This window comes from Cupressus sempervirens, chromosome 10 (assembly GCF_028749045.1).
Source record: "Cupressus sempervirens isolate cs-2001-9-10 chromosome 10, ASM2874904v1, whole genome shotgun sequence".
NCBI lineage: Eukaryota > Viridiplantae > Streptophyta > Pinopsida > Cupressales > Cupressaceae > Cupressus > Cupressus sempervirens.
In genome coordinates this window covers 658,847,924-658,855,906 of record NC_143127.1, presented here as the reverse complement: position 1 = coordinate 658,855,906, position 7,983 = coordinate 658,847,924, and the positions used below count along the sequence as shown (strand labels likewise).

Sequence of the window (7,983 nt, the reverse complement as noted above, 5' to 3'; positions counted from 1 at the left end):
TGTAACCATTTCAATTAGGTGCATCACCCCCTTTAGATTAGATTAGGTATTTTTCTTTCATGCATCTCCTTCTCCCTTTTCCTTCAAAGAGTAGTGAGGTGCATCCTGATTGTAAGGAAGGTGCCCTTCTCTGAAGATTCGACCTCAAAGTGCAAGTCCCACACTTGGAGGTCATTTCCATGTTACATGAGGTCACTTAAGGGTTATACCTCAAGCAAGGGTGTAGACTTCCGTATCAACATTAACTATTCAACAAAAAAAAATTATTATGTTGCCACTTGGATAACATTAAAATGAATCACTTGATTAATACTAGATTCCTTTGGTAACCGACCTAACTCAATTAATACTAGCATTCTTCATTGACTAACATAACTTGTTTCCTTCTTAATTCAACTTGATTGACACAAGAATCTCCTTTGGTGCCCGACTCAACTTGGTTAGAGTGTGACATTTGTTTAACATCAATGACAATATATAATTGAATAATTGTTTTCAACAGTAAATTCCTCCCCTCTACATAATACATTTAATGTTTATATATGTCGTGCACTTCATTTTACTTATAGACTTCCCTCTCCAATAAGCTCTCTAATGCTATGGGTGACTCAATTATCAACACTTATGTCATCCACCATTTCAATTTTCTAAAACTAAATCTCCTTCATGGTTATTATGAAGACAAGTGAACAACATCACACTTTAGCTATCATCATAGCTACAAAAATAATCATAACATTCCTCGCACATCGATCCTTTTGATCGATTGCAACTACCTTTTGATGTTCTCCATGCCTAATAAATGCAATTCCATTCCTTCTATCACCTAGTTATCCATCTACCTAGTCAGAGCAGTAATGGTCACTGCTTCTATTTGTTCAAGCCAAATTTGCATGTAAAAGATTAGATTTCGTATATGGGGATGTGCATCTAATCATGATTTTTTCTAATCAACAATTATTTCTCTCCTCTGCAATCTCAACTCTTTGTGGTTAGAGTTTGAACTCAATGTAATATCAGAGTTATGCGTGAACTCTATAAAAGGTAGTTGTAATTTTTTGTAAAAGGTTCCTCTCTGTTCTACCATATCTACTTGCAGTAGCCTTATGCTTTGTAATTGTATTCCTTTCTTTCCATTAATGAAATAGTTCTCTTTACCTCTTTTTTCCATCCATGATTCGTGCATGTATTTTACCTTGTTTTGAATGTTTCTTTCTATTTTCTGAAGATTATATGTTGTGTCCAAACTATTATGATCGTTGTATTGTGAAGATATCTTTCTGTTTAGCATTTGATCAGTTCCAAACCCACATGTGAATTCTTGGAAAGTAGAATAGAGTCAAGACTAGTGTATTTGAACTTTTCATTGATGTGTTGTGCATCGTTGGATAGAGTTGTAACCCTTTCAATTAGGTGCATCACACCCTTTAGATTAGATTAGGTAGTTTTATTTCATGCATCTCCTTCGGCCTTTTCCTTCAAAGAGTAGTTAAGTGCATCCTGATTGTAATGAAGTTGGCCTTCTCTAGAGATTCAACCTTAAAGTGCAAGTCTCACACTTGGAGATCATTTCCATGTTACATGAGGTCGCTTAAGGGTCATACCTCACACAAGGGTGAAGACTTCCATGTCAACATTAACCATTCAACAAAAAAAAAGTATTTTGTTGTCAGTTGGATAACACTGAAATGAATCACTTGGTTAATACTAGATTCCTTTGGTAACCGACCTGATTGAGTTATACTAGCATCCTTCATTGACCGACCTAACTTAGTTCCTTCTAAATTTAACTTGGTTGACATTGGAATCTCCTTTGGTATCTGACTAAGCTCAGTTAGAGTATTAAATTTGTTTAACATCAATTACAATATATAATTGAATAATTGTTTTCAATAGTAAATTCCTCCCTTCTACATAATACACAAGTTTATATATGTCGTGCACTTCATTTTACTTATAGACTGCCCTCTTCAATAAGTTTTCTGATACTATGGGTGACTCAATTATCAATACTTATGTCATCCACCCTTTTAATTTTCTAAAACTAAATCTCCTTCATGGTTGTGATGAAGACAAGTGAACAAAATCACACTTTAGTTGTCATCGCAACTACACAAATTATCATAATAGTCCTTGCACAGGGCCTATCTAAGCTACTAATAAAGTAGGATGTGGGTTAAATTTTGTAATATTTCTCAAAATTTTCAACTTAATATTAAATTTAGCAACTATAATGGGTATGTGTAGGATCATGGTCAACCAAACTATGCCCTTAAGTGGCAATGAAAAATCAGCAAATCGAGGTTATGTCAACTGGACGTGCAATTTTAAACTTGCTGTGTACTTTCATTCAAAATATTGTTAAAAAAGAATCTAAAGGAAATTAAATTTAGTTTATTGAATTACTAGGTCTTATCTTAAGAAAGAAAAAATTGATTGGTCAAAATTTTGAATTTTAATGCAATAGTACAAAAATTTTAGGACAAAAATAAGAGGTAGGCATATGTTTGACCACTTTAATAAAAAAAAAATGATAATATTTTTTAATAAGATTCTAGATATAAGAAGTAAACTCATCGTTGAATGTGACACATATTTTTGGGTATTTTTTTCCCAAAATAAAAAAATAACTATAAATTTTCTCCTATTGTATATTTGGAATTTTAAAAAAATCTCATGTTTGACCACCTTAACTAATTCAAAAATTTATAAAATTTAATTTGTATCTTATTTACCTTATAGAAGAAGAACTATATAATGCGATTCATCTTTTGGATTTCAAAAATGTTATAGCATTTGAAAATTTTATTTATTTTTCAATCAATGTGCCAATCAATACTTTATGCATAACTCCATTACAAAATGAATAATAATTACTTTGGTATGTGCAAGATCATGGTCAACCAAACTATTATCTTAAATGGCAATAAAAAATCAGCAAATTAGGTTATGTCAACTTGACGTGCAATTTTCTACTTATTATAGACTTTATATCAAATAGTTGAGAGAAAATAATCTCTAGGAAATTGAATTTAGTTTCTAAACTACTAAGCCTTATTTGAAAAAAATAAAAATTGATTGGTCAAAATTTTGAATTTTAATGCAATAGCACAAAAATTTTAGGACAAAAAGAAGTAGACATATGTCTTTATAATATTTTTAAATAATATTCTAGATAGAATAAGTAGACTCATGCCTAGATGTGACACATATTTTCGTGTATTTTTATTCTAAATTATAAGTAATTAATCATTAACTTTCTACTTTAGTATTTTTGAAATTAAAAAACTCTTGTGTCTAACCACCTTAACTAACTCGAAATTTAGCAAAATTTAATTTTTCTTTTTTTCCCCTTAATTGTAGAAGAGGCATAGAATGTGATGCATCTTTTGGATTTCAAAAATGTTGCACCATTTGAAAGCTATAGTTGTTTTTCAAGTAGTGTCTCAATCAACAGTTTATACATTACAACTTCATTAGAAAATAAGAAATAATTATTTAATGAACTTATAATTTGATAAACCTTATATTTATGGATTTAAACCAAGAATATTCTTAAGAAACCCTTTTCATTTCATCAATTTTTGGTGAAAAAAAAGTCGTCAGCTACATGTTTGAAGTAAAAAAATACACAAGAACAGGCCAAAAACACATTTTTGGGACATTTTTAAAGTTAACCATATAGGGTTGGTATCAAAAGATATAGTAGGCCTGATAAATGTATTAATTATTTTCATTTAGTGTTAGGATAGGTGGAAAAAAAATGGAATGGATTTTGAAATGGTTTGAGGCATTTCAGGACTACATATTTTTCAGATCACCACTTTTTGTCACATGATGATCCTGCACATACCTACTTACTGAACTCGTAATTTGACAGAGATTACATTTATGGAAAGATAAGAACATTCATAAGAAATCTTTTTTATTTCATTAAATTTGGGTGAAAAAAAAGTCACCAGACACATGTTTGAAATAAAAACACACAAGAATAGGCCAAAAACATGTTTTTAGGACATTTTAAAAGCTGACCATGTAGGGTTTCTATCCAAAGCAATACTAGACCTTATAAAGGTATTAATATTTTGGTTTGGTACTAGGATGGGTGAGAAAAAAGTTAGAATAGATTTTGAAATGCTTTGAGGTATTTTAAAACTATGATTTTTTAGATCGCCATTTTTTGGCACACCATGATCCTACACATGCCCTAATGTTGACTACTTCTGCAATTTTCTTCTAATGTCATGTTATATTCTTGTGGTGACGTGCTTGAAAAATATGGAGGCTATAAATGAAAACATATTAATCAACATAGAATATGTGTTTTTCAAATACTTATTTTGTATTCAAATATGTTGACTTTCTAAAAGGACTAAATTTTTATTTTGTAATGATTTGTTGGGAAACATTCAATAGTCATCTTGACATGATCCACATATATCCATATATTCAAGGCTGTGAAGTGGAAGTAGCCACTCAATTAATAAAGCATATTCTACTTTGATCCAAGTTTCATATCTTCCCATACCCTACTAATATTTGAGAGATGTCATCTTCAACAATATAGGCTTCTGTCATACTTATTATCTCCATCCTACAATTAACATGGTGCAAGTTCTAATCTTGCTCTATCTCAAATATCTAAGAGCTGATAATAGTTGAGTGCAAACAATTACTATCAAATCTGTGAGATGAAGTATTACATCCACATCCAACCATGTAAGTAAAAATCTCACAAGTGTCTGGTAACATATGTTGTTATGATATCACATTAGTTTTGTGATGATTGTTGTAAATGTATTAACATTGTCTCTTTGATATACATGTTCCAAAAGCAATCATCTCTCTTATATTGTGGAAAGCATATGGAGAGACATGTCCCTTCATTAAACATGTTTTTTAATTATTATATAATTAATATAACAATTAATTATTTAACTCTCTCTCTCTCTCTCTCTCTCTCTCTCTCTATATATATATATATATATATATATATATATATATATATATATATATATATATATATATATACAGTTTTGTCTCATGGGTTTATCCAACTGAAGCTACCAAACATTAACAACCATGTAAGCTTTTCTTGTGTTTCACTTGTATGATGCCATGCAGGTTTAGTGGATGAGGGTTTTTAATATTTTAGTGGTGAAAGAAACTCACATTACATTATGCTTACAATTAGGCATTATATGTGCATGGTCAATCTTCTTGGTTGTGTCAGTTATCTTAAGGAGACATTGAACTTTATCATGAAAAATATTAATTAAACCTTTTGTGGTTATGAGGTGTACTTGCTTGGTACTTGTAAATCAAACAAAAAAGTAGAGTTGTGAACTTTTACTGGAAATATCATTATTGAGCTTGATCCTAAAAATACAACTAGTTATGTTGTTCTTTCAAATATCTATGTAGAAGTGGGCCAATGGAGTGAGGCACCAAAGGTAAGGAAAATGGTGAAAGATGAAGGAATTAGCAAGATACCTAGATGTAGTTTAATTGAAGGCCATAAAATGGTACATACTTTTTTTAGGAGTCATTAGCAACTGAAAAAAGGAGAAAAATGCAAGGGTGAGTTGAACAGGAGGCTTAAAATAATTATGTCTATATGGGTATGCAAAGTGTGAAGCATAGAAAAGGCATGTAAAGAGTTGCCACCAAAAAATAAAGAAAATTTTATGAAAACTACTCCAAATTTCATAGGCTTTGAAATACACAAGAGAGAGCAAACATATTTGAGGGTGTGCAACCAAAAATTGGAAGGTACTTTAATTTATTTGAATTTAAGGGTGTGGGTTTCATGATCGGTAGTATCCTCCTCCCTCAGCTAACACTACTTTAACCACCTAAGGGCTACTTTTTATTTTATTTTTTATGGATAGCTTTTAGTGTTTCTGACTATGTCGCTTAAACTCCCGCAAGGTGATCTTGTATCCCTTGGCTCTTTTTTGTGAATATGTAACTTTAATATTTAATTAACAGAGAAGAGACTATTCATTAAAGAAACCAAAAATTTGGGGATACTTAAAAAATATTCTGAATTAGCACGTTAATAGTTTGAAAAATATTTGTCTTCATCGTACTATATCTCGTTCATAAATGGTATAAAGACATGTTGTACTTTGGGTAAAGTTAGATTTGTAAATTAAGACTTCTTTCAATTAGAGCTATCAATTATGAAATGTTTAATGAAAATTAAATATAAAAATACATTTAATTATAATTGATCTTATTTGGTCCTTTTGATTGACTTTTTCCAGTGCGATAACAGAGTTTCATTTGAAGATCTAATGGCATGAACCATTGCCCTCATTCACTCTTTCATCTCCAAAACTTTGTCTAGTACTACCAAAAGCATATGCATACATGCCTATAAGTCCACAAGGCCTACAATGTACTTCACATAGACAAATAGTGTACAATTTGGTAGTTTAGATTTAGTTCTAAGTTACACTTTAGTTTTTGAATGTATCAATAAGATTTGTTTTTAAATTTATTATTTAGAAACATTAAAATTTGATTCCTAATTATAAAAAATGACTAAGTCAAATCTCTACCAAAAGATTACTAAGTCGATAATTCAAAACAAATCTCTAAAGTGATTAAAATATAATAATGTACAAACTAAAACTACATAATAATAAAATGTTTCTACAAACTGACGATTACTTTATATTTTCATGGCTATGATGAAAAGTAAAATTTATTTAATTTAAAAAACACAAATATATTGCCACAATGTCTACATTGAACATGTTAATGTCTATATAAAGCAGCAACCTACCCTCGCACCAACTTCGAACCATCATCACTTAAAAAGTCGGGTCAATATGTCGACATAACTGCTTACGTTTATCGTGCTCACAAGAATCCCTAAAAGTCTTCTTCCACCATAATTTTTTATAGGGAGCTTTATAGGTATATTCCTCCCCGCACAACGTGTCTATAAATTAAATAACAAAGAAAATGGAATTTACAAAGTGAGGAAGAAACCTACTACAAGGAGAGAACAACGATAACAACGTCATTGTGACACCTAACGAAAAGTAGTCTACCTAATTCACTGACCTCCTCCCCTGCTCTTGCACACTAAATTCTGAGTCGGCTCGTCTGCTCTCCAAAAAAGAGAAATGGCCAATTGCGGTGTAACAGCTTGCATTATATGTCTAATGGTGTTATGCGGGGAAATAGCAGAGGGCACAGACAAGACCATCGTATTTTACATGCACGACGTTGTGACAGGACCGAACCAGTCGGCGAAACCGGTGGTTCCCGATGGAACCACCAACAATTTGGTCTTCGGCGCCATTACGGTTATCGATGACCTGCTAACCCAGTCAGCCGACCCCTCTTCGACCGTTGTGGGAAGAGGGCAGGGCATGTACATCACGGCGGCCCAGGATTCTTCCACTCTTTTGCTTGTTTTCACGGCCGTGCTCTCCAGCCCCGAGTATAGCAATAGTACCATTAGCTTGCAGGGCGCCGACAGGATTTCGCAGGCGCAGAGAGATATTCCTGTTCTTGGAGGCACCGGGATGTTCCAATTTGCTCAGGGTTATGCAACCATGGAGACTTCCTCTCTCAGCGGATTTAATGCCGTGCTTAAATTTACCGTCTTTTTGCGTTATTAGATGCTCCGGATCTCGATCTGGTTCGTGGCTGTTTGTTTTGAGTGGAAAATTCTCTCCTGGAGTCTTCCACTCGCTGTAAAAGATGATTCAGTTATTGATTTTGAATAAAATAGAACTTGAATTTAAATTTACAGATTTCTCTGTAAGAAGACAGTTTTCAGGAAATTTAGGATATTTTGAGGTCGGTGCTAAAGATCGAATCGTGAGGCAAAAGTATATTTCCTTTAATGTCGGGAAATTTCTACAGTCCATAATCTTAACTGTGTAGACCTTTTCATCATCATTTACACCAGTTTTATTTAGAAATATTTATATCTTCTTCACTTTGTAATCTATATGAATC

General features: G+C 32.1%; 1 pseudogene across 1 annotated transcript; it reads left to right on the top strand.

The window, feature by feature from the left end:
* The first annotated feature begins 6,953 nt into the window (after positions 1 to 6,953).
* Positions 6,954 to 7,771, top strand: LOC149535552 (dirigent protein 1 pseudogene; annotated as a pseudogene). Its single transcript, XR_016357869.1, has one exon. The product of XR_016357869.1 is annotated as a dirigent protein 1 pseudogene (transcript).
* The last annotated feature ends 212 nt before the right edge of the window (positions 7,772 to 7,983 follow it).